The following is a 27,751-nucleotide window of genomic DNA, read 5'->3' as shown; positions in this document are numbered from 1 at the left end:
CACTTCAACATCCCAGAATCCCTAACAGCTGGCAACATTTGTTTTGGAAATCTCATATTTAATCTCAGATGAAAACATAAGCATGTGAAGATAGTTGTATTTATTATTCTCCTCGGCACTTCCACCTTGTGAGCTGGCTGCCCAAGACCGGGCTCAGATGTCAGTGGAACAGCTTGTGGTGCCACTTTAACTGTCCTACAGAAAAACAAAATACTGGGGGCTCCCAATTTGGCATCTATCCTGAGAAGTAAAACAAGCCTGGAAGGTCTGCTTCTGATCTTATGTGCATGGAATGTATCATGACTTTCACTAAATATTAAAGGGTATTTCAAAATTATGTGTGTCTTAAAATACTCTCTGTATGCCGGGGTTATCTAATGTATGCACATGCCTGCAGTAAAGCATCCCATTGAAGATTAACATTAAAAGCCAATACTTCCAGAAATGATACTACATTATCATCCAGTTGGCATTTTTACTATTTAATCTGACACATGGGTACATGAAAGACTATTAAAACACAGTCTGGAATGAGCTGCCCATCACAGGGATGAAGGAGAGAATTTGACTCTATATTTGTTGTCCATAATTTCGAGGTGCTGTGGGAGAAATGCTATATGAATATTTCAGTTTGAGGACCATATACAGGGTGGGTCATACACAGTGTGGATTCTGGGTTTTTCTTAAGTATAGTCAAAATTTTTATTCACTAAGAAGTACTTTCTTTGGCCACCTATGTATGCACATGTATATATCTACACACATGCACACACACAAGTTCAGCCACATTCCGTCAATAGCAGACAGCTGAGATCTTCAAAATACAGGTATTTCTCATCAAAGATTTTAAAGATTCAATAAATGTCAGAAGCACACAACTGCTTCATAGTCTTCTTTTTGATGAATTATTTCCTCAGTGGAGAGAGGGCTATTTCCCTGCTTACTGCCTTTTCACTTTGCCTGCTTCCAGAACTGCTCTTCACACAAATATTTCTCATTATCCCATTCTGTCAGTATTGCTGCATCTAAGTCATATCTGATTTTGCACGTGGCCCCCCTGGTCTCAAGTTGCCTTGGGTAAGAATGAAAAATGAAGCAAAATCATCTCTACCAACAGGCTGACTAGCCTGGTGAGGAGAGCTTGAAAACAGTGATGAAAGGGAAGTAGTGGTGGAGCAGAGACTGCTGGGTGCCTTGGCCAGGAGAGACCTCCTGAGGAAGGGTGGCCACAGAAATCGTGTGCACATAAATGAGGGTACAGGAAAGTGCCATGGGCAGAGCGCTCACACCTCTTCTGAGAAACCAGCCTGACCAGGTGGCTCTGAAGGGCACACGCTAAAGCAGGCAGCCGGGGGAGAACAGGGAGAATTCTTTGTGCAGTTGCACAGAAGAAAACTCTTACTCTGAGGGTGGTCAAACACTGACACAATGCTAAAAGAGGTGGTGGAGTCTATCTTTGGGGATATTCAAAACCCATCTGGACACAGTCCCAAGTAACCTGTTCTAGCTGATGCCACTTGGAGCAGTGGGAGATAAATCAGATGAACTCTGGAGGTCTCTTTCTACTTCAACTATTCCGTGATTTCGGGAACAGTCTCTTTTTAACGCTGCTGTAAATGAATGAATTAATTAAATTAATTAATTAAATTAATTCCATGTAAATTACAAAGTATTGAAGGTTTACATTTATGCTACAGTAGCAAGAGGAAGCCATGAGACCTTTTAGTAATTAATGTTTTAAGATTTCCTTTGTGAAATGAAACACATTTTGACAGAGAACAGGTAATTGTGTCATAATTTAAAGCCACCAGCATGAAACATATATTAGGGTGACCACAAGATGTTTTCTCTCAATTGCAATGAGAGTTGAGTCAGTGAATCTGTTCTGCAGTGCTCAGCCCTTTCTAGTCAGAGATGTGCTGAAACCTGACACTGCTGCCTGGAATCAAAGCAGTTCCCACTTCTTACTGTGACGTGATTTATAAATCACAGCACACACAATCACTTTAGTACTAAACCTTACACATGCACACATTTGGTGATACTACAGCTAACACTGTGGACCAAGAGGATTAGGAAATTCAGTTTACTCTTGTACTTATTACAGTCCAGTAGAACTTGGACTCCCAATAATGAATCCCTACCAGTCACTGTGGAAACATGGAGAGGAGAGCACCTGCCCATGAGGCTTACAAAATGCAAAACAGATGGGGTGCGAGAAATACACACATTTAAAAACAAAACAAACCAAACCCCAACAAAACAAAACTGAAAAGGAGACTGGGAGGATGCGGTAAAACAGATGCAGCTTAGCCTAGAAGGCAGACTCCATGGGATTTGGGGAATTAGCTTCTGAGTTTGTCCACACTGAACATGATTATGGCTCCCTACATACTCATTATCCCAGAATCGTAGAATCATTTATGTTGGAAAAGACCCTTAGGGGATCACTGAGTCCAGCCGTTACCCTGACACTGCCAAGTCCCCCACTAAACCATGTCCCAAAGCACCACATCTACAGTCTTTTAAATACCTCCAGGAATGGTGACTTGTACACTTCCTTGGGCAGCCTATTCCAATGCCTGACCACCTTATCAGTGAACAAATGCTTCCTAAAATCCAATCTAAACCCCCCCGGCACAACTTCAGGCTGTTTCCTCCTGTCCTGTCTCTTGGTACTTGGAAGAAGAGACTGAACTGCACTTCACTACACCCTCCTTTCAGGGGAACTACAACTTGGACACAGTCGAATTTTACATATTTCAGTATTTATTATCAGTAAACTTTGGTACCCCTCACCTCCTAAGCCCCTGCTTAGGGAAGGCTATAGCCAAAGAAGTTGAAAAGGTACTAGAATTTTGAACAGCTCTTCATTTTGTCTGTTTCTTCATCAGAGTAACAGGAAGCAGTGACACCACCTTACACATCTAGCTGAGATGTCCCCATCTAACAGGTTTCTTGTATAGATATGGAGCACAATAGCCAAGATAGTCTTCTCCAGAGAGCATTTTATGGGTCTTAAGGAGGACGCTGAATTAGGCAGTCCAAGAGGCCCAGGAGACTCATGCTGCAACGAAGGCTGCAAAATTCAGCATGTGAAGCTGGACATTGTTGCATTCTCTGAGCATACATTTTCCTTAATATTTTCATTAATTCAGTGGAGGAAAAAAGTAATAATTTTCTTCTCTGAATATCCCTCATCACATTTATGCCACACTACATAATTAGCTGAAACAATTCAATTTGTTAAATGAAAAAATTAACTTGACTCAACATTAATTATTCTGACATGCGTCTCCATTAGACAGATTATGAGTTACCTTGTGTCACTGCACTTGCCAGAGTTCTATAGTGAAAGTATGGACATGGTGACATCTTTAAGAAATCGGAGATTTGGTTCAACTACCTACGTGAAGGTATGGGATCCTTACCTGTATCTTCATAGCTAAACCCAATCTTATTCTGCACTTCCACAAGCTTTCAGTGTCCATTTATCTTTGTACCCTAAATAGAATTGAACCATTATTTCTATAAAGCTATTTGCACATTTCAGTGGCAAAGCAGACAAAGGCAGACATGCTAGGTAAAATACAGGCAGAGGAAGCACCACTTGTTTTTGCATTCTACCCAGAATTACAGAATTCTGTTCAGGCTAGCAAGCTTCAAAATTTCACAAAGGTCCTAAAACATGTATTTCACTTAAACAGAGCTACCAATAAAAAACAAGCAGAGACTGCAAGGATTAGGCAGAAAAGTTTTTCCCCACAGAATACTTATAGTATTTTACTTAAAACAAAGCATCGTGTTCAAACCATGCTTTATTTGTTTAGGAGAATTAACCCTTGGTTGGTTACAAGAAAAACAGATTTGTAAAATGTGCTTTCATCCTCAGTTCATATTTCCTGAACAACTGAACAGACTGCAGATACGTACCAAGTGGGTGATGTGCTAAAGGGAAGAGACTTCAGAGCTGAGCTGTACCTCCCAGACTCTGGGAAGCTTAGACTGGACATGGAGATTTGTTTGATCCAGTTCCTGTTAACTGCAACCTTGGATTAAGTATACGGTGTCAAAAGCCTAAAATTAAAATGTGTTCTGTCTGCACTTGCTTGGTCAGTGATTGAGCCCTGTGAACAGGGTACCCTTGACCCTTACTGGCAGCCACTAGATGGTGAAGTTTTTATTCTTCCATGAATCACACACAAGTTTATTTTAGGAGCCTTACTGATTAATCCTGTTAGTATTCTGTTTAATCAGCCAGTCAGACAAGGTACTATGAGTTAGTTGCCAATCTGAAGTATTTCTTTCCCTGTTCTTAGATTGGTGTATTTCAGAATAAAAATCATCAAAATCCAGTTTTTAAAGTATCTGCTCCAGTCATGATTACACACCCACAGCTGGCCTAAGATACAATGTGAATGGCACTATCAAATGCAAAAGTGACAGACTGTGTAGTATTTTAAAACACCATTGTTTATCCCTCTCACCCAGGAAATTAAACAGATTGTCTCATTTCTGTTGCCAAAATTCTGGAAGCATGAAAAACAAAACAAGTTTTGGTGTCTTTGAAAATCACAGAATTATCAGTCAAGTGTTCCAGTCAGTCTGCAGATCACTGTGGAGGAAAAAGCAGATTTTGACATGAGCTCTGGTCCTCTCCTAACAGCGATCTTTTCTCTCTGATCCATTCTACTGGTTTTTGCAATTCTATACTTAGCAGCTTCCCACCCACATGATTAATATGCTTGATTTAGTACAGAGTATAGCAACTAGATTTCTGACTAGAAATAAGAAGGTTTGACTGTGTGATGCCACTCTTGGCCCAGTTTCACATTCAGAAGTTCATAAGATTTGCTGGGGCACTTTTCCTAATAACTGTACCTGTCCTTGTGTCTCTTTCAGGGCCATTCATAGGTTTGTATGAATGGTTGTTAGATACATAGGACTGAATGGGAAAGGATGAGAGGAAATAGCCTCAAATTGCACCAGGAGAAGTTTAGATTGAGTATTTGGAAAAATGTCTTCAGTGGAAGACTTATCAAGCATTGGAACAGGCTGCTGAGGGAAATGGTTGAATCAAGATCCCTGGAGACCTTGAAGACACGGCACCTAGGGACATGGTGTAGTGGTGAACTTGGCAGTGCTGGGTTAACAGTTGGACTCAGTGATCCTAAAGGTCTTTTCCAACCTAAATGATTCTATGAATAAATGCTCTTATTAACTGCTCACAGATTTTAGATGCAGATCTAGCCTTTTTAATTTCCACATGAAATCCTTTGCAGAAAGGATAAATTGTATACAGATGCATCTTGCTTCTCTTGTTAGCTTGAATTAGCAAACACTGGATTTTATGTGTTTTCATTGTTTTTTTGCAGATGATGTTCTTGTTCTCACGTGTTTCATAAGTGAATTGTGCATTGACCTCAAAGTATTCCCATCTCTACTTAAACACAATTCTGCCTCTGAATTTAACATGATTTTAGTTAATTATTAACATCATTTCATAGAATACCTTTTAAATTTAGACTCATTAAGATTATATATTTAATCCATGGTTGGAGTTAAGAGGAACTGGATCAAACAAAACTCCACGTGCAATAGGATTGTCTCAGACTCTGGTTAAAGGATAGCTCCTGGTATAAAGTCTGTCTACTTTAGCTCATTACTCTCTTTGTGCACATCTGGTGTTCCCAGAGCTTCTTCTGCCTTGTTTGTCCCAATATTCCTATCCACACTCACAGTGACACACACGTTTTGCACAAGATTAATACGGCTGTGGTTCCAGACCCCTTGGAGGAGGTGACTCCTAAACAGAGGGGGGTTCTTAACTCTATGGCATGATGCCCACACTGAGCACTGGGAACACTGACACAGTGCTAATAACTGCTGCTTAGTGTAGCAAGCCTTACTTGCCCTACCTGCTGTGGACAGAATTCAGGAATCCTGTCCTCCAGACATGTTTTTAAATAAGGTATTCCAGATCTTGCCCAGTACACAACTTGCATTTCCACAAGGAACAACCATCACTGCCTGGAGCGGGAAGCTCCCAGAGCCCTTCACTTCTATTCTGCAACAGTCTGTACCCAGGAACATCTACATTTTGCAGCTTTCAGTTCTGGTGAACTCAAAATACTGCAGCAGCTTGAAGTAAATTAAAAATTAAAATTTGTGCTAAATTAAATAGAAAAAATTAATACTATGACTAACAAAAAACTTCTCATGTATTTATATCAATTTAACACAAAATTCTGTTTTGAAATATCAATTTCATTACATTTCTGTCCTGAATTCCTCCTAAACAAATGTGGTAGCAACATCAAGTTTCCCAACAAAAACTGACAGGACAAAGCCACAGCAACTGTGTAGAAGCACTGATTCTTTTGGTTCCTGGAAAGGTGGGAGACAGTTTATATTTCTTCCCCTCAAACAGATAGAGGCCTTTTGAAGTTCAGGTTTATGAATTTCCACATTCTAACCCTGTTACTGAAGAGGACAAAAATGACCTGAAATAGTCTAAAGCATCTCTGTAATTTCTCTCACCAGCAACCCACTTCCCCCTCCACTAAATTGCCATTGCTGTATTCAGTAGAGAAACACTTAACTTCACTAAACACACTCACTCACTTACAGGATCATCTGATAATGTTATCAGTTTTAATGTTTCATAATGAATCAAAATTATTAGAAAACTTTGCGCTTTCTCTAATGCAATTATTTCAATCAGCTGACAGAGTGAGCATGTTAGCATTTTTAAGCCCTTATTCTCTATAAAATTTCAATGGACTTATCTACGCAATGCAGTGAGAAGGAATGGATTCCACTGTGAAGATGATGGCTTTAAAATCAGGTATAAAATATGACTGATTCAGTTATGAGCAATATCTTCAACAATCATATTGAACCCTTCATAAATCACCTCTCCTTTCAAAAACACTGGAACAGATACAAGAGGGAGGCTGACAGGCTAATTATTCATGTATGCAATAGATAAAAACATTTCACTGATATCTTGCTGGAGAACCCTGGTAGATCAGATATCATGAAGCCACACTCTGATGTAATATTTCCAGAGAACTGCTATACTGACAGAAGAGTGAGAAGCTCAGTTCTAAGACCAACCCCCCCAGTCTGGAGGTTTTTGACCCAATAGGTTTATATGTACTGCTGAATAAGGTGAGCTCTTGGGGCAGTGAAAGCGGACAATAACATCATCACTATGACAACAATCCAGACCTTTAAAGGATGCTCAGGGTGGCTATTTATTCACTAACTGTTTTTGCAGTTGGGCTAGCTATCTAAGAGAAAGCTCTCTTCTGTTCAGAGTTCCTTCAGTTTCTGCCAGATTGCTCACCACCATTCTACTTGCAACACCACCAAATACACAGAAACATTGGGATAAAATACCACTATGGAATTCATTTTACAGCATCACCACCACCGACAGGATTTTGTTTCTGAGCAGTTATTTTCATGCAGCAAAAGGACATGTTATTACTCATAAGGCATACATTATTCTGCAAGTGAGACAAACAACAAACACTGCCAGATCCCAGTATCTCTGGCACACTCCAAAGCTGCTGGTTTCCTCCCCTGTGTTGTCATGCTTTAGATCTTATTACCATCACAAAGATGATGAGGAATTTCCAAGTTACTTTAGTTCATTGCCAGCTGGCCTTCCCCTTCCATGAGGAAGGCTCCATGAGCTGCACAGTCTGCAGTGCTCACATTAAAAACTCAGTTAGGCGGCAATTAACCCAAGGGTTTTGTTCAGGAGGCGTTTAACACTTCACTCCAGGCCTCACTCATGGTCGCCTCATTGGTTTTAACTTCCCCCTGCAGGTTCCTACTGCAGCGCTCTGTGAGAGAAGCTAATTTGTGGGGTGCTATGCGGACACACAAACAGGCTTTCACAAACATCAGCAAAATCAGTATAACCACGCAGACCAGTTACCCCACTCTGGGTTACACCAGAGATTTGTGCGGAACTGTCACTCCGAGTGCTTGCCCTGATGGCTTTGCTCAGAGCTAGGCCTACAAAGGGCAACAGGCCCTGGCAATTCCATTACCAATGGAAAACAGGAAGGTGACCAAGATGGTGAACGGCTAGCAGGATCGAGGAAGTTGCTTCTTCCTTCCACCTTTACCTGACTGGCCAGTTCATTGTGCAGCTAAGAGGATATCCATGACTATTTCACTTTGAGCAATGGAAAGCTGCTCTTGCTTTCTTGTGTTGCCAGAAGATCTGACATGCTCTCAAAGAAGTTGGAGACTGGCAAGCGTAGGAATAATTTTGCACCTCTTTTTCTTTCCAACTATGCTCCCTGACTGCCAAAGGAGGCTCCCTGGAAGGTGCTCTACAGATGAATAAGCTGGTCTAACTCATCACGTGGTGTTTGCTAGGGCACTGCAGTAGTGGCATAGTTAGGGAAAAAAGGCTGGATGTTCAGCTAAACGAGAAAGACCACAGAATGGAGAAGTTCCATAGGTACTGACAAAAAGCTGGGCTCCAGCTCTATTCCAAGCCTGTACTTTGGTAAATGTAAGGTTTATCTACTACATTGAAGAATCTGGAGCGTGGTCTCTACAAAAACCCTTTCGTCTCCCTCCACAGTGACAGCAGTGCATTGAAGTGATTCCCTGGCACAAGGCTTATGTGCTCAGCAGCTCTGTATATTTGTATCATGCAATACACCAGAACACCCCAGATTTATCTATCTCAGTTTTACTTATCCTAGGGCATTTGTTCCAAACAAACCTTCATTACTCTATTATTGGTTTTTTTGCTAACAACCAACGTTTACTGTTAACACAAAAGATATATCGAAGAAATAGGCAACAAAGTAACTTTCATTCTCTCTCCTCCTGAAATTTTTTAATTAAAAGACATCTCATAAAATATGAATTCATATCCAATTTGTTTGCTCATCAAGTAAAAAGCAAGCACAGATACCAGCATCTAAAAATTTGAATAAAGATCAGCAAATAAGTAGATAACAGCTACTTAATGAAGATGCTTGAAAGGAATGTATGTAATCTGATTTGTACTGCATAATTCTTTTTGTATTATTTATTTTACACTTGAAATGACCTTATTTTATTTAATGCATTCAGTCTCAGTAGCTCACTGATATAGAATCATTTAGCTTAAACTCTGATTAGTCAGCTGCTCTCCAGTTCAATCAGTCCCCTTCCCAACAGTAAAATTTTATTTGGCTGGTGAATACTTCTATATCCTGACAGGAACTTGAAGCCCCATTTTGTCTCAGAAACCCTGTCCTGAAGTGTATCATCATACTCCACAAGGCCTAGCTTCAACTGAATCAACAGGAATTGAACGGGCTATGGAATTGGGTTCTAGAGAGGTCCATCCTCAGGCTTTTGAGGGGCTGGAGTGGAGGGTGCCCCGGGAAGGCTTGCTGGACAGAACTGGAAAGATCCTACCAACGTTATACAGTAAACCCAGATCATAAGATGAATTTCTGTGCCTCTGTCACCATTATAGAGATGTTTTTGTGGCTGTAAAGGATAGCTTCATGATCTGGAAGGGAAACAAAGTGTGAAATAAATATGAGACATGAGCAAACACAGATGGGTTTACAGAAAGAGAGTGGGAGAGAGAAAAGCACTTAGCTAAACCTCTTGTGGTCAGCTAAGAAATGCAAATTGTACTGTTTTGAGATAAAATATGATAATAAACTAAAATCATTTGGTGGTTTTATGCTTACAACTACCAAATCAAAAAGAAACATGTAATTTACAGTGTGAAGGAAGAGAAAAAGGATAAAAGGATAGAGACCAATATGGTATAAAGCAGATACTTCATTATTTTAGAGCCTAATTCAAACATATGCTGAATCCCTGCACTTTTCATGTAAGTTAGCAAGTGCCAAGCAGCTTGTAAGAAGCTGTCTTCCTCTCTCGGAATCAGGATCCCAGTCTGCTACGTCACCTAAGAAAACCATTACCAAGTAAATGCATAACTGGTACTAAGCCTATGCTTAAACATATATAAACACTCCCCTGGAAGATGTTGTATTTTCCCCCATGTATAAGCATATCTGTGTAGACACCCATATATTCCCCTCAACAGGCAGGGAAATGACAGACATGAGATCTGCAACACAAAATGCATGTGGGTCTCCAAAACCAGCCATCAGGAGCACAAGGCCAGGAAGCACCAAGGAGGGTCCAATCAGTCATCAGCTCTCACTGGCTTCCCGTAGAAACAGAAGCTTGAATCTCGTGTCTGCACAGAGGCACGCAGTGCAATTTCAGACACCTTGGGATATCTGAGGACAGATGTGACACAACAGCACCAGCTGGATGCCAAGCATGATGTGCTAGTACACCTAAAAGAGCCATCTTTGGGCAACCAGAACTACCATAGATAAACAGGTCCTTTGAGAATCTTTGCACACAAAGCCTTTGGGGATTTATTTTTAATCTCTTAGCAGCAACAAAAGATCCTCCATATTCATAATTTTTTAAAGTATGGCACTCTTGCATCAAAAGTCAGTGCTGCAGATCAACTGATCTCTCCATGGAGATAAGATACTTACTGATACAGCAGAAGTGCTATTAAAAAAAAATAGTGGATATCTACCATGCCTTGGTGCATGTAAACCTGAAAATTTCTGTAATTAAACACTATCCTGGAAGAAGTTTCCATAAGATTCACATTAGGCAGCTATATTTATTACTAAATGCTTCCTGTTTTACCCAAGCTGAACACATTCAGCAATTTGCATTACAGAGCATAACTCCTTAATTCTCAAGTTAAATGTGATCACTGCAGATCCTGGTTTTGCACATACCCAGCCCGTGCATGCCAATTTCCAGTGTCTGTAGCTTGATCAGGTGTCTGCTCATACAAAGTACTTGTGATGGGGACCAGCTGGAAATAAGCCTGTGCACAGTTATAATGTGTGTATGAGCATGTGTACAAGTTGAAAAACAGAGCACATTATTCCCTGTTTTCCAGAGGGGAGATACCTTGGTCACACAAGGTCATTATGGAGAACCTGACAGTCCTTGCCCTTCCAAAGCACATACACGTACCCAAGAGCCAAATGGAAAAAGAGAAGCCAGTGAAAGGGTTAATGTCAATTGGTGTTACCTCTTCTGCTGCTGGATAAATGCTGTTTTCTAAAACTAGCAAATAGCCTTCCTGACCCTGGACTGGTGAAGTAGAAGGATTTTAAACTAAAATGTTTTCTCTATAAACCACAGTAAAAAAGTCCCAGTTTCCTCCAAACCCTAGAAATTCTACTACTCATTGTATTTATCAAAACCAAAGCCTGGCTATGAAAAATAATTTAAACCTAACCACCTAGATATCCTTTTCATGTGCTAGAATCTCATGCTTTTGGCCTTCTGCCTCTGTTTTAAGCATAGTCTGTATTCCCACTGACTTGACACAACTGGCAATTTGTTACAGTGACAGAAAAAACAGGGCCACTTAATTCGCCAGTCCGTGAGGGTAAAGCAAGCTACTTTTCATAATGCATGTACAGGCATCATGTGAACATTCACTAGTAGCTGTGTCAGAATGCCTGGATATTGTGTGTTTGTCAGACTGTCATAAAGAGTTATAAATACACAGCTACAAACTGTAGATGAAGTCTTGCAGTATGGACAGACTACATGCACCTAAATTAAGAAGGTGTTTTAATTCTTGATACAGAAAGATGCAGAACATCTTTTTGCATGCAAACCTGTTAAGATTTTCAAACTGTGGTGATTTTGCACACGGAAAACCAATGCTTCCTCAGCTTCAGCAAGACCTACTGGATTCTGTGTGGTTCCACCAAATGACAGGCAGAAGAGGAAGCAATATAGAAACCACTACAAAGGAGCCCTCCTGAGCACTGAGTCTCAGATTATAGGGACAAGATGGGGACAAGGTGAGAGAATAGACAGCATGTTGCCTCATTTCCACCCCATTTCACACTCCTTAACACCTTTATTTCCAACCCAGAAAGACAGGAGCAGTGAAAACTCCACAACCCCAGTCAAGCCACTCCAGACGGAGAGTGGGGAGGAATTTTATACAAGTTACAGACATATTCATTCCAAATTCTCCTGAAAGTGTTGTAGCTGTTGCTGAGCACCTCCCTTACGGACATCTGCTCTTATGTCCATGCCACTTTCTAATGAGTGATCCCCTCAAATCAAATCCACTTTTTTCTAAAGCAGGAATAAAACACCTTTATCCATTAGCCTAGTTTCTGCTGCTTTCCTAATACTGAAATGGTGAAGGAGTCACTTGTGGTATTTTTTCCTACTTCCCATAATCTGGCAGATCTCTTTGCCTTCTGGGTAGTTTCTTTACTCTCTCTCCAAGCTATTCTTTGCTAGAGCAACATACTTTTCCTCTTATTAAGGACTCTTTCATCCCAAATAAATGTCTTGCAGTATCGACCCACCACGCATCAGTTCCAGCTCCTCATTACCAGGTCCATTTTTCCTTCTGCAGACATCTGCATAATTATATTATGTGAAAAAGCTTATATAAATCAGCTATCATTGTCATATGTTCAAAAGAATTGACCTGCAATTGTTATCTACTGCAAACCTTCGGCCTAATTACTTTTAGCCATCAAATCTAAGCAGTAAAGTCAAAAGGTGACTGAATAAGGATTAGTCAAGATGCATTTTGGAAACAATAGTTAGTAATTTATTTACCTAAATCCTACTTTCAAAGCTATTGTGATCGCATTCCCACAGGCCTCGAAATTGATTTTTGAAACAATACTTTAACTGCCTTCCTATCTGGCAAACTTTCTTTGGTGCTTGGCTGAGAAGCTGAGATTGACCCTGCCTTTTCATGTCTAGGTCTGTGCACTGCTGTCATCTGCTCTCCATCCTCACTCACTGCTGCGTGTGCCAGCACAACAGGGATGGTGAGCAACTGTTATAACACAGGGAATATGTGGGCAACAAATGAAGCTTTCCTGATGCTTTCAATAAGCAGTGACTAACAGCTCTTCAAATTATCAAAACAGTAGCAAAAAAAAATTATATTTAAGGTTACATTTTCACCACCTCCTTATTTGTACATACAAAACATGTCCACATAACTGTATCAGCTAATTAGCTGTGCAGGTATTCAAATGCCTTTTCAAATGCATCTGTACACGGTCAAATGTAGATTTTTCACACCTGAATGACAGTAAACAAACAAACCAGAAGCCAAATGAAGATGTGGCTGTTTAATCTAGAGGATATTGCCTATTAAGAAACACATTCTAAGTTGCAACTGTGTAAATTATTACTATCTCTTTATACATTTTCAGTTTCTGCATGAAAGAATCACATTTGATCCACTGAAAATAAATCTGGTCAGAGGCTATTATAAAATGCAGAATGTGCTTCCACAAACAGAACAAGCAAATCTGTATAATTGGTACATTCATAATTTATTTCAGAGTCACCCTGTTCTGCTGACATGTATCTGTTCTTCTTAAAACTTTTTCCAATGAGTTATTTTATTTTCCAATAAAGGCTATCTTAAATCTCTCCTTTCTTTCTGTTTAATTCTGAGTATTTCACTGCTTGAAAGTTCCAATGACTATCTGCAATAGTTATATTTAACCTTCCATACGCCCCTCTTTCTCATATAATTGTTTACCTTCTAGGACAAGGACTGGTATCAAACTTCCTTTCTTTTAATTAGGCTTCTTTCCTACTGCTAGGCAGCACGTGTACCCCTTAGGCTTTCAGTTTACTAAATTAACTGTCAGCACTCTTTATGATCCCTCAAATTCTTTTCCCTCCACAGATTTATCTCATTTCATTATCCTTGGCAGTTCTGAAACATTTCAAAATTTGGTCTACTGAAAATCAATACCAGTACAAGAGGACATAAGGTTCACCCTGACAAGAGATAACTACAAATTTTGAGCACACCTCTCTAGTTAGCCTTGACCAGTCTTACTTCAGCTGTCGTTCAGTGCCTACAAGTAGAACTTGGGTGCACTATACAAACCCTAAAACCAAAAGTGCATTCTTTCTCTAGAAAAAGATATACTCCTTCCTATTTCCTGAACATTTCTTCTCCTCATCACTTCTTCAACTACTTTTAGTGAAATTACATTACCTGACTGCTTTGCCTAAGGCAAATGGATATAGATTATTTCAACATCTCTTTGTTTTCCTTTTTTTCTTCTGGAGGGTGAGGCCAGCAATTTTTTACTAGACTAGCAACATGCTGTGAAGTCAAATTTAATATTCTGCATGCCTCCTGCTCAAATTTTTGCTTTGAATATTAGTACTTCTTATATTGATTTCAAACATGAAAAATAACTGCATGTGGCCATAAAAGTGCATAGGAAAACAAAATCTGTCGGTTACACTGAGCTGTTTTTGTCATATCTGGCCTTCTGGGTCAATTCCAACTATATCACTCTAGTTAAGTCAGTGACTTACTATCAGTTCCTTGCCAGCTCCTGGCAGTGTTCCATGACTTCTTCTAGGTAACTCACAGAGCACGAGATAAACCTTAAGGTAGCTTCAAATGACAATAAAATGTGCAACTTGCCAGACCAAACACAATTTCTCTTTCTTCTAAGCCCCAGCCTCATCCAACCTGTGGTTCCTGTTCCAGCCTGCAGAACATTCAGACTAGGAGGAAGGAGGTTATTTGAAGCATCAGCCTGGAGGTGTTTCCAAGATGCATCCATGATTAAGCAAAGATTTTCCTTTGATTTTGTCCAGCTAAAGAGCAGATGAAAGTAACGGACATCCCCTCCCCCCCCCCCCCCCCCCCCCGGATTCTATCTTTGCATTTACTTCTGAAATGCTTTCCAAATGTTTTCTCAGGGTTTGGCCTAAAATCTTGATATGCTCCCTCCTAAAATTCTCCTCAAACATATGTTATTTGCCTTGAAGTTGATAGTGCCTTTCCACTTCAGAAAAAATCTTCAGTTAGAGGCACCGTGAGATTCTCTATTTCCAGACCAAATCCATTCAGTTATCAAGGAAAGAATTAGGTCTTCCACAAAATCCAGTCAGGGCACCCACAGAGGAAGCTGATCTGCTAAATAAGGAGGTGCCATTTTCCACAGCGCCTTTTCAGAGCTGAACTGCCATATGCTGCTACTCCTTCACTTGCATCCTCTCTGGAGGAAACCAGCTCTGTGTACTTCAGTCCACTGGCTCAGCCTTCCCCAAAATGGTGTGCACTTCACTTAGTTGCAGGCTAATGTCTTCTCATCCCACCCCACGGCACTGAAATATGTTTTTGGTGCCTTAGGCACCCTTCAAAGGAGCAGATGCTTCTTTTCCACACACATGTCACCAGGTGATGTGACAGGGACACATGACCCTTTGAGGGCCTGTGGCAGGAGGAGTCACAGACACGAAGTGATTGGTGGAAGGAGGTGACAGATTTTCACTCTGCATGTGACTCTCTTTTGGTCTCTGGTTTCTTGTGAGGAGGACACAGGGTTGAGGAGATGGAGGGAAGCCACAGTGTTGCTCTGATTCCCTTGCACTGCATCAAGGCAGCAGAGAGATAGGCAATGGGAGAAGAGCTTTGCTAGGCCCAGCCTAAATCTATCCCTGTAACATGTTAAAAAGAACAACAAGCTTCAGTACATGTCGTTGGGGCTGAGCAGTACCTTCTGTATTCCTTATAGACTCCTTCAAGAGTTCTGTGACACCAGTGCCCATCAGGAGTTAGGACTGCCTAGTGCAATAATGAAGCTCGTACAGCCTGGTCGTTATCTTCTCCAGCCATGCATGTATAACAACCATTAGCTTCCCAGCCCTTTCCAGGCTCAAAAAGCTTTGAAACAAAGCACCAGCCAAGACCTCCCTCTTGCAGCCTCACCTAAGCCTTCTCTCTGGCCACATCCTTCATGTCAGCTCACAGCAGGCACTCTTAACATCAACCCTCCAGCTGCCTGCATTGTCCTCCTCTCCAAAGGGACTTCGGCATCACTTTCCACAGGTTTTGCCTCTGCAAAGCTACAAAGGCCGTGCCTCTCACACTCATGCCTGCCACTCCACTCAAGAAAATAACAAAAACCAAAGGATGGAATGTGAGTAGGAAATAGAACCTGATAAATGAGACTGCCTTTACATAATTACAAAGCCCTAGCCATAACTGTACTAATATACTTATTGCTTTGCTGTTGGGACCCCACTGGTGTAGCAAAAATGTAACATGGGCAAATAAGCAACATAAAAATGTTTTAAAATCCATTACTGGATCCCCAGAAACCCACATGTTGTTTCCCGGCATTCCAACACTTACCAGTTGGCTCGGATGAAATTACGGAAAAGGCAGAGGAACACTCTTTTCCTTATCACATGTGTTCATTATCTTCCATCCTCACTATCACTGTATGAGATGCAAGCTCTGTGCCACCACCAATGTAGGGCACAATGTCATGTTCCCTCTTGCCTTTGCCTTTCATCCAGCCCCTACATGGGGCTGAGGAGTTCATCCAGGAACCTGAAGTCAGGCATTGTTGATCCTAGCTGGTAAGGACCCACACCTAGCTGGTAAGGACAGTCCTATGAATATGCAGCTGGTGACTCTGAAGCCACTTCAGGTGACACCTGTTATCCCTGTGAATGGGTAGGTGAATGCACAAAATTAACAGAAAAAACCTCTAGCTTGTGACAACAGAAGACAGAAAATAATGCAAACTGTACAGATAAACAGCCTGAACACTGTTGTTCTACTTTGACCTAGCACTATTTTAAGTCAAAGCACCAGTCTGTGGTAATTTTACGGTAACTTATTTTAAGTGAAAGTGGATCACTATATTATGACTATCTGAATACATCAAATGGCCAGATGAAATTCCAGCAAAGGATGGCTCTAAGTTGGACCATGCCTACTAGCTTTCATAGGTGGAAATAGGATGACAAAATCAGTAGTTAACAGAAGACTTCATTGAATGGTTCAAAGAACCTCATACTGCACATTCATGATGTATCCTGATTTTGGGAGCAGTTTGCCCCTAGACCCCAACACTGCATTTTCATTTACATTCTGAAGACAAAGGGTCTGATTTCTTTTATACCTTTCTTATGCTATCTAATTTAACTTCAGCTGTGTTTTGTGCTTCACAATTTTCCCCTGAAATCTCCATTGATGCAGAGAATAACTTAAAAATTGTAGAGTAGGATCTTTCTGTGGTACAGTTACTTTTTCTTGTTAGTAATGGTCCACTTTTGCCAATGCCAAGAGTGATGTAAAGGATGCCAAGGAAGCAAAAATGTGGGGAAGGAATCATGTCACTAAACTTTGATAGTTTGAACGTGCTTGAAAAATCTTCTTGACCAAGAAGAAAGCAAGAAGAGCCCAGAGAAATGCTGACTCCAGAGGTCTCAGAAAATAATCAGGTGGCTGCCACTACACATGACAAATTGTCATCTGACTTTGGTTTTTCATGCTGACACAGGCATAGAGCAATGTGCCCCCCTTATAACACTTTTTTATAAGAAACTCAGTAAATCCAGTTTATTAAAAAGTATGAAAGTATGAGGTTTGGATCATACACCAGTCTTCTCTCACTTAAGCTAAAGGTGAATCCCTTCATTTGAGGAATAAATTCTAGATAATCTTTAAAAAAAAAGATATCCAGTATTTAGAATTGTAGTAGGTTGTTGAACAAGGAGCCATGTTTGATATGAAACAAGAAAGCATGCATATCCACATGTGCAGCATTTGAACAGGTATTATTTGTCACAGTCTCCCACAGATGCTATCAGAGCTTACAGAGAAATGCAATGGTTATTAAAAATGATTCACCGCACTTATTAACATGACAAAGCACAAGAACTGTGAACTAGTGATTAGAATGTATGAGATTTGATAAATAAAAGGCTTTTCAATGTTCTCTAAGGACGCACTCTTGAAACCCCTTACTTTTTGTGAGTCCATCAGCTTCAGGACTGTACTCAGTAGTTTGTTTGTGTGAATTACGCATGAAGGGTCCATTCCAACTCATACCATTCTATTATCCGATGCCATTGGGATAGTGTGGAGAAGCGGCCAAGCTTTGATTGCAATTGCTCAGTTAAAATTTTCACTTACAGAAAACACAGTTTTGCTGTGCCAAGTCCAAGTCAGTGCACGTTTTGAAGGTATTTATGTGGATTCCCTTCCTGCAGGAGAAAAGCAGAGCTTGCCAAAGTGACTTGCAGATGGAAGGTGCATTCCTGATCATATGTGTCTACAAACAGACCAAGTTGGGCAGTCCTGAGTCTGCTCTTGCTTGACACAAGGGAGGAACCATCATCTTGGAACTCAAAGTGGAGGAAGAAAGCCAAGTGAGAATCACCCATTTTAACTGAAAAGTAATTAGGCAAGAACACCAGCAGATTGCAGTGGAAATTGAGAAGCCATAGAACAAATTGTTGCCATGGACTCAATGATCCTTGTGGATTCCTTCCAACTCAAGATATTCTATGATTCTATGACCCTAAAGGTGAAGTCTGGCAGGATGAGACATTGAATGTAAGCTCTTTTCACAATTCTTTTATTTTAAAGTTAGAAAAGAAATAAAATCAAAAGTTTTCCTCTTGCTTAGTCCAAGGGTGATATATTATTCATCCATAACTCTGAGGGTTTTAAGTCTAGACCAACGTACAAGTACAAAGAAATAAGTACAAACACACAGGAGTGAGGCATGCTCTCATTTACACAAAGGTAGGTCTGGACAGGCTCCTTTGATTTACCTCAGCACAGCCAAGAAGAACATTTCCCTGCCATGCAGCCAGGAATTGCTCTCAATTAAGAGCCCTGAACAGCAGTCTACAGAACCAATTCCAGTCCCTCCACTGCCAGAAGAAGCCTTCATGGTGTGAAGCCTCACACAACCACCAGTAGAGGCTGAACTCAAAATCAGGCTTTTAGGGAAACACTAAATGCAATACTAAAGTGAGAAATCTTTTAGTGACATTTACATTGAAGAATATACACACAAAAGAGGATATTCACAATCTACAATCACCAAATGCTGGAACTCTCAAAAGCCTGGAGAATATGCTGCTTCTGCTTCTGGTGGATAAAGAAAAGGTTGTGTATGCTGTGCATTTCCAAGCCTACCAGGACTCAATCTTTTGTTTCTAAATCAGTAGATATGAAATGGAGTCTTACACCTGCTTCTAGACTACTTAAACTTGTCATGAAAAGACTTTCCAAAGTTTCTCTTTTTTCACTCTCTTTCATATGTAACCCTGATCAGCTTCCTTAATCCATATGTATTTGCAGAGCTTTCTGCCGCCTTTAAAGTCATACTCAGAAAAGCCCTTCCTGAAACACCTTTGATGACTTTACAGTCATATAATAACATTAAAAACTACCACTCCGCATCTGAATAAATGACCTTGAAAAACACAATAATAAAATAATTAAAATAACAAAATTAAAATAACAAAAATAAAATAAAATCATTCTAGGTACAGAACTCACAGCAAATCAACCTTATCTGAACCAGTACTGGTGTGACTAGAGTTGTTCTTGCTTTCTTGTAGGCTGAATAGAGGAGACTTTCTTAAGGAATTGATATGACTTTCCCTTAAACAATGAACACAAGTTCAACTGAATGCAAGCTGGAAAAAACCCTAAAACTTAGCTGGGAACTTAGACTGAATATATTAATTTGAGTACTGCCACAGAAACTGTGTCTGATTAAACGAAATAGGGTCATGATTTTACTGTATAGTGAAAGCCATCATATAAAAGGTACCATTCAAAGTATTGATGCATACTCATGCACATCAGTAGAAACCACAGACAAGCCTCTTGTGGCTTCACTGACTGCTTAAGCCTGGCAGGTAAGGCTGGTCATTATTCTGAGCACAGATGTAAGTTCAGAAATATGCCAACATGCATTATTGCAATCAGCATGCATTACTGTACATCAGTGTGCCTGTAATCAAATTTAACAGCTCAACCAAACAATAAGGTCTTGCAGTCTGAAAAGATGGCAAAAGGTCCAGTAATGGCAACAAAGTGGTACTAGACTGTCCATGGAGACACGCAGCAGGTCTCTGCCATCAAAGTACAACTGCAATTTCACTGCAAGAATCAGTCTTGATGGTCTACCATAATCTTCATTAACTAGAAGCACATTATAGTGAGCTCCAAAAGCAATCACTTCTGATGTCAGAATTAGAAACTAAAATTTATGAGATGTGCTTCATGTCCTGGGAAATATCTGCTTTTTCAAGTATTTCTTCCTTAACTTTGGAACATTACCAAAGGCAGTTTGTGAGGGAAGAGAATTAATCTGCGAGAACCAAGTAAAAATTTCATCCTGACAGGTCAGAATAAAGTAGAATTCTAACCTATACAGACTTTAGTCTTGGGATAGTATTTGAAAAGCTCTACAGAGGCTTGGGTTTCACTAAGAGTTTTGTTGAAGGAATTTGTGATTGCAGAGTCTCCATAGAGGCTCTGGCTTCCTGGCTTTACCAGCTGAAAAAAATTGCACTGATAATCTGAAGGAAAACAACTGCTTTTCCTGCCATCCATTACAATCTGATCAGCATGGAGTACCTAGGATTCTCACACTTTTCTCTGAGAAGTTAAAAAACCCCTCATCTTCCCTCAAGCTCAGTCTATCCTTCATCCTATTACTTAGAACACTTAATGATTTACAGTGTTGACAATGCACTTTCTCTAGCAATTGTTTCCACCTCGTTTCCAAAGCAGGATGTTCCTATTTTTAGAAACATATTAATCCTCCCCAACCCCCCAAAAAACCCCCAAAGTCCAAAACCAAACAAAACCCAGGAGTTTTTTCTCTATACATTGCAAAAATCATTATGATAACGACCTTCAGACAGTGGGACAGGTTCCTGGCTGACACTGCCTTAGACCACTCGTTCAAACAACACAACTAGACCCATTCATGGGAATCACATATTGTTTTCTTCATTAATCTGCATCACTTGTGTGGTTAAACCAGCACATTTCCATTGTTGTTGACTCTGAAGGTGGTGGTCTTCTATTATTGCTCATGCAGTTCAGTGTTGCTTCAGCTGTAAACTGCAGAGCTTAGCTGTGAATGAACTCCTTCCAGCTCAGCCCACTAATGCCAAAGCCACCTGAACCAGGAGTGGTACACAGCACAGAAAACAGGGCTCACAATCCATGCACTACCACAGCAAGGGAGGGACCGAGGGGAAAAAGAAGGCAAAAGGGAGAGACTGTGAAAGGATGCAAATGTTCATACCCTCAAAGTCACCACAGTAAGCAGATCTGCACTAAGAGATACCCATTTTCAGACAAATGGGTATCCAAGCAGTATTTTCCTTGATTCAAAGCTGGTTTGATGTGACAAACATTTTAAAGCAGTAGCTTATATCCAGTTCTAACTCGAGAAATTAACAAGTGAGTGGAAACAAGCTTCCAATTCAGGATTCACTTCTGTTCAACACCCTGGATAGATGAAATCCCGAAGTCTCAGAAATGCGCTAGACTTGAAGAAGTTTGGTTTCGTTTTCAGGGGTACAAGGCTACACACAAAAAAATTATTCTCACAGCTGTGCCAAATCCCTGGAGGACGGTTTATCCTAAATCTGGTTTACTTCTCGTCCTTTTTCCTTAATCTGGCCACTTTCTCCTTAAACATTTTAAAATCACAGATGTCTTGTAACTCAGACAGTGGGGCAATGTGCATAAAATGATGACGTGAGGAATCTGCTTCACAGCCAACACACAACTGCTTTACAGTACATCTAGGAAACCTCATTGTCAGTCCATCCCAAGAATGCTGTCTGACTAGAAACATTAAAAGAAACCCCAACAAACATTACAAGATGGAAAGAGATATATAACAAACAAATAAACATGTTTATAAATCCTCTCCAAAGTTCCCAGAGGACCATGCTCAAATCCCAGGTATACCAAACTAAGCCAGTGTAATAGTGACTTGGTAGTATTAACAGTTAGAGCTCATGATCTCAAAGGTCTTTTGCAACCTAAATGATTCTATGACTCTGCTGTGTGTCAGCACCCATTTTCCCCTAAGGAACAATGGAGTTCAGGAGGAGAAGGGTATCAGCAGCACGGCCCCAACTGCTCCCATGGAGCTCCCACTCACAAAAGGTGAGCAGTGGGCATCCTGGCACTACTCTGCACACAGACGAAGATAGATCTTACCCATTACTCCCTGCTCAGTTTATATCAGTCTATTTATTGTGTTCATAGAACCATTTATAGATGGCTGAGACAAACGGCTCTAACTCAATTGCCAAAAATCCCCCACACCATTAATATTTACAAAGTGCTTCTTGTGGGTACCATCTCAGTCTAAATACTATTTGTATGTTCAAGAAACACAAAGCTCTGCAAAAGAAGAGAATAATCTCCACAAACACCAACACGTGTAATTCTTCTTCTTGAAACAACACTGAAAGGATACATTTTTAATGCTTTATTTTTGTTTCATCTCGGTTGCTTTAAAATTCCTAGAATCTTGAGTACATTTTTTCTTTTAAATGCTCATATTCTTTCCCATTTGCCAAACATTGATTTTCCTCCTGCAACTTGTACAGAACTCTAATTTAACATACTTTAGTTGGATCTCTTGTTTTCAACAAACTTCACAAATTCTACTGAGAGCTCAGAAAGACACTGGTTAACCAAGTAGCACAGAGCATTGAGAACCATTATTTGTGCACATATCCTGCAAACATAGTGGTTTTACATTTAATTTTGACCAATAGCTGGCATCACAGTTTACAGTCTTACTTATCCTTATTTTTAAAGTAGTTATTTAGAACCCTGAAAGAGAAGAAGAAAGAAATAATTTGGGACCTTTTCTGCTCAGGAATAGGAATACACTAGAGTGGCTTAATTCAATCACAGTAATTGAAATTCCTCCTTTAGTTTTCTGTCACTTGGAAAAAATACCACAAACTTCTGACTCGCTTTAAAGATTTAATCGCCAAATGGTTGTGAAATGGCAAATTTGTTGGTAGAACATGAACAATTATCAGAGATGCCAGTTCATGTTAAGGAGCTGGGAGACTGCATACTTCTTAATTCCAGGGTGAAAAAACAAAGAGATTTTAAATATCTAATAAGAAGAAAAATGCTCCAAAAATTGCTCTTCATGCACCTAAGGTTAGTGAAAGCACAGGAAGTTTGAAGATGTAAAGCACTCATCCTGAAGCACATCAGCTTTCAGTAAACCATCACAGATGAATTTTGAGTTTTCAAGGGCAGAAGGACAATATTAAGAAAGCAGAGTGACTCTAGCCCCTCTCTCATGTTAAATAACATAGGGAGTGTCCACCCTCTCCACTGCGAAGTCAGGGAAAAGCCACTTGTCTTTCATCAGGCAATATGACCAGCACCAGAACCTTCACAAACATTATTTTTTTCACTCAGCTCACCGTTTAACCACAGTGCACAGAATCTTAATTTGCATTTGTATCTTAGTCCAGAGAAGAACAAAACAAAGTGAGGAGCAAGGAAAGCGCCTCCCACATGCAAAACACTACACAAGAGGAACAGAAGCAACAGAGTCTGACTTTCTGTGGGGATAAACTGCCTCTTGAAATGGAACGTGTGTGTGGTGCAGAGGCAGCATACACCAGGAAAGCAGTACCAAGTAACTTGAAGTTGTCAGGTTTAATTAATTGGTTCTTAAAAATGCCAGAGTCCCTTGACTGATATGACACCTCTTATAATCTGATGAGGACACTCATCTGAGTAGGGAAACATGCAAGTCGGGTAACTCAAAACTCATGTCTTAACTGAGCAGATAAGTTACTCCATGCAATTTAAGGCACACTGAGTATTTAAAGAGGTACTGCACCAGACCTGATAAGGTTTCTTAATTTTTTTAGGAGAGCTGCAAAACGTTTAAAAAGAAATAATCTCAATCCTTATCACCTACATGCATCTGAAAGTTTCTGAACCCTCTACTGAAACCCATCTGCATCACAAATTTAACACTCCGGTCCCTTCACTGCCCATGTCATTTTTAAAGTAAGAGAAAGGCTCCTCAAGCATTTAAACCTTTAAAAAATTAGGAGTTTCCACTATCTCCAGTTTTCTGTTTCTTCTCTTAATACCATTTAAATCGAACATTTATCATTCATTCGGTCTTAAAATGTTGCCTCTTTTTCTTCCTTGCAAACAAGCTGAGCACACAGGGATCACACCCATCTCAGTCTTTCCCCCTGATTGCTTAAAACAAGCAATCAAATAGCTGTGTGCATGCAAGTTCACAAGCTAAAAGCTGTGCTGAGCATTCAGAAGACAATACTCTGGAGTAATTCCCCACCTGGGTACTCACCCAGTACCAAGAGTACCCGTTCACGATATTAGCATAGGTACAGCTACATCATCAGTTCCCACCAGCTTTTCCGGCTCTAGCCTCTCCAATTAGACTGGCCTCATGCTAGAGAAGTCCAAGGGTTTCCACAGGGTCTAAAAATCCATCCAGCACCAGCTTGATTACTGAGCCTGTCTGACTGCAGACAGTGCTGGGTTCAGTGCACGGCACAATCTGATTACCTGGGGGCAATTTCTTACAGTGTCCTGAAATCATAGTGAGGCATTGAAAAGGATTTCTCCCAGAATCAAACACAATGACAAAGGAAAGGGAAATATGAGAAGCATTCAAAGACCATCATAGTCCTGCCTAAGTTCAGCAAAGAAATGCAATTCTAATGAAACTCTTCTCTCATCTGTTTTATCAACACAGAGGAAATTAAGGGGAAATTAAAAGTAATAAACTCACACTTTTTAGGACTTCAAAACCAAAGCCACGTAAACAAAGCTGGGCTATATTAATGGGGATCCTGATGATAGATCCAGGCACCATGAGAGTTAGTCATACAAAGGGCTGTGTCACACTTAAAAACTGAGCTGAAACTTTTCTTTCTGTGCTGTTTTAAAGCCATTCCGTACTTAAGCCCGAAGTGACAGCAAACATTTATTGACAGTTAATGCAGTGCTCCTGCGATGTATTATTAGGCACAAGCCCAGAGGCACAAGGCCAAGTGCTGTTAATCTCCTGGTGAGTGCCTTAGTGTCTCAGATATGTACTGCCTGAAAATATCCGGTGATACCACTAATGTTTTTTAAAAGGCAGGAGTCTTGAGTTTTCACAGAAACTGATACACTGATTAACCCACCAAAACAAAAGAGTAATGGAAAAAGCCCTGCAACAGTTCACCCAGTTTCTAAACCCTGTTTTCCCACATCAGAAGTGATGTACCAAAAAAATACTACCCTCCTCTGCCTTACCTCACGCTTTACTTCAGCAGCGTCAAATCACATCTTTCTTGCTTGGCTAAAACCCTTTCCAAAACAAGTGAAAACACCTATCAGCTTTTACCCAAGGGAAGTGAATTGCTGAATATTCAATCATAGGTTTCCTTCCAAATGCTCTGCTTGTTTGTTTTAGAGAAGCCTTAAGAAGGGCAAATAAAAGGTTTGAAATCCTCTGAGCAAAGCTGACTTCTTTCTCTGAAGGTCACCCTCAAGTAATTTCGAACCGTGGAAATAGCGCAGGGGTGGGATAAGCAGACTCAAAAGACAGCTTTTCTTCTCAAGTAACTTTGATGCCTCAGGCTGAACTAAAAAAATGCCCTCAGGTGGAGGTTCGCCACTTTTTATGGGCCTATCCAATTATACCCTGGGGAGAAGGATGCAGCAAGAAGTTCTTCTTGCAAAAGTAACTCCTGCACAAGCACTTCAAAGAAAGGAGAGTTTTCTACTGTTCTAGAGTTCAGAAAAACTCCACTAGAAGTGATCAGGCTTGTCAAGGGTCTTACGGTAAAGTACCCTCTCTGGGACAAACCTTAATCACTATTTTCAGGGTCAGTGCCAAAGCTGGACTATTCAAACCACACGATGCAGATCTGAATCAAGACAGCCCCTTCATATTCCTTCAGAATTTATGGCCTGATCATACTAATAATATGCACTCAAATTGAGAGTAATGCATTTAGCAAACATCAACTATGACTGCCATGCCTATTCAGAGCATTTTGACTAGGATCCAAACTGAAATTCATAATCACGTTAGCTAAACATATTATTTAGGAGATGTTGCAACCTGACTAAAGACTTAATTTTGTGTAAACCTTGAGAAAGACGCGGGAAACCAGCGGGAGCTCTGCCTAAGCAAAAACTACAGGATCTAGGGCTCCTGTGCAGCTCCACGCACGAGCACACCACCGTGATAGCCCCGCACACCCCGTTTCTGTAACGAAAGCGAATCGCCACCCAAAAACCGCAAGCAGGCAAGCGAACAAAGAAGCGCTCCGGGGCAGCCCGGGCAGGGCAGCGGCTGCGTCCCCCCCAGCTCCCGGCGCCCCCGCGCAGCCCCGTTACCTCCTCCCGCGGCTGCGGTGCCGCTCCGCTCCGCAGGGCCGGCCCCGCCGCGGGCAGCGCCCCGGCCCGGGGCAGGCGGCACGGACGGGCTGGGGCGGCCGCGCTTCTCCCCGGCGCTGGCAGCGCCCCTCGCTCCGCGCACGGCCCGGGGCAGGGACGGGACCGGGCAACTTCGCGCACGGTGCCGCCGGCCAGCGGCGAAGTTGCCGCCACCCAGCGCCAGTCCCTCGCCCAGCGGGTGCCCCCGGCCCGCTCGCCCGCAGCCCCTCTCACCTCAGGCGCTGCCTCCTCCTCGCCAGGACCGGGAACGGCACCGGCTGCTCTCCGCTCCATCGCCTCGCCCCACTCCCGGCTCCCCCATTCGCTCCGGCTGGCGCGGCCCCGCTCGCCGCCGCAGCCCCAGAGCCGGCCCCGGAGCGCCGCCTGCCGCCGGGGCACGGCCCCTCCGCCCCCGAGCGCCGCCGCCCCCGCCAGCCGCCGGGCCAGCGCTGCCCCAACCCGCCCTGCGGAGCCTCAGCGGGGCACCACCCTGGCCGGGCAGTGGCGGTCATGTTTCATTCCTGTATTTAACCAGCAGCCCCCTCCCCTCATCGGGGCAGTGCGGGCCCCGCTGCCCGGGCAGCTGGCGTGAGTTGCCCAAACGCCCAGCCCGAGCCCGACCGTGACGCGCTTTGAGGCAGCGAACGCGCTCTCCCGGGCGCCGGACCTGTGCTGGCCGCGCTGCGGTCCCGGCTGAGTTTCCCGCTCCGCTCCGAGCCTGCGGGTGGCAGCCGGCAGGTGAGCGCTGTCAGCGAGCCCCCGGGGCGTGCCAGGCGCTTCCCAAGGCGGGGACAGCCCTTTCCGCGAGTTTTTGCCCCAGGCCGGCCGCAGCCGGAGCCCGTCGGGGAGGCGGGAGCGGTGCCTGCAGCCCGCGGCGCGCAGGGACAGTGCCCCTGCAGAGCGCGGCTTGGCTCGGACCCTGCCCCAAGCGCTGGCGGGGTTCGCGTGTGCCGGGGCTGCCGGGACCCCTCGTGGGGGCAAAGTGGGGACCGACGGTCACAGACGGTCGGGCAGAGACATCGTTACCCTGCCTGATGTCTCCGATCTGCGAGCGGGCGCTTGGGGGAATGTTAAGCCTTTGGATGCCGGTATGAGTGCTCAGGCTCTGCCCGCGCGTACACCGCCGCAGGATGCCGCTCCACCAGGCAAACGAAAAGCATACCACACTCATAACTCTTATGGTTTTAGTAACGAGGATGCTCTACTCTGCCTTTTCCCTCTCCCCCTCCCATCCCCCATCGGTACCAAGTTACAACCTATTTGTAAGGATAGAAATGCGTTTCCTGAAGTGTCTCTTTTATCTCCTGCCAGCTTTTTCAAAATGCCTCTGTGGCTAGTACCTGGCTCCAGAATTTTGTCAATCTTAACACATTTTATTTTATTTTATTT

At 42.1% G+C, this 27,751-nt stretch overlaps 1 protein-coding gene across 4 annotated transcripts in view; it reads right to left on the bottom strand.

The window, feature by feature from the left end:
* The window catches only part of KCNG2 (potassium voltage-gated channel modifier subfamily G member 2), a 54,726-nt gene extending 27,232 nt beyond the window's left edge, over positions 1-27,494 (bottom strand). The window contains exon 1 of one of the 4 annotated variants that reach the window (XM_010398551.4): positions 27,389-27,494. The gene's annotated coding sequence lies outside the window, so the exon portion shown is untranslated. Of the gene's footprint in view, positions 1-26,323; positions 26,347-26,596; positions 26,730-27,029; positions 27,368-27,388 lie in introns of those variants that run through there. The other 3 variants (XM_039571988.1, XM_039571983.1, XM_039572004.1) reach the window with 3 other exon arrangements.
* Positions 27,495-27,751: the final 257 nt, after the last annotated feature.

This window comes from Corvus cornix, chromosome 2 (assembly GCF_000738735.6).
Source record: "Corvus cornix cornix isolate S_Up_H32 chromosome 2, ASM73873v5, whole genome shotgun sequence".
NCBI lineage: Eukaryota > Metazoa > Chordata > Aves > Passeriformes > Corvidae > Corvus > Corvus cornix.
The sequence above is the reverse complement of the archived record's forward strand: the minus strand, read 5'-3'. Positions and strand labels throughout refer to the sequence as shown.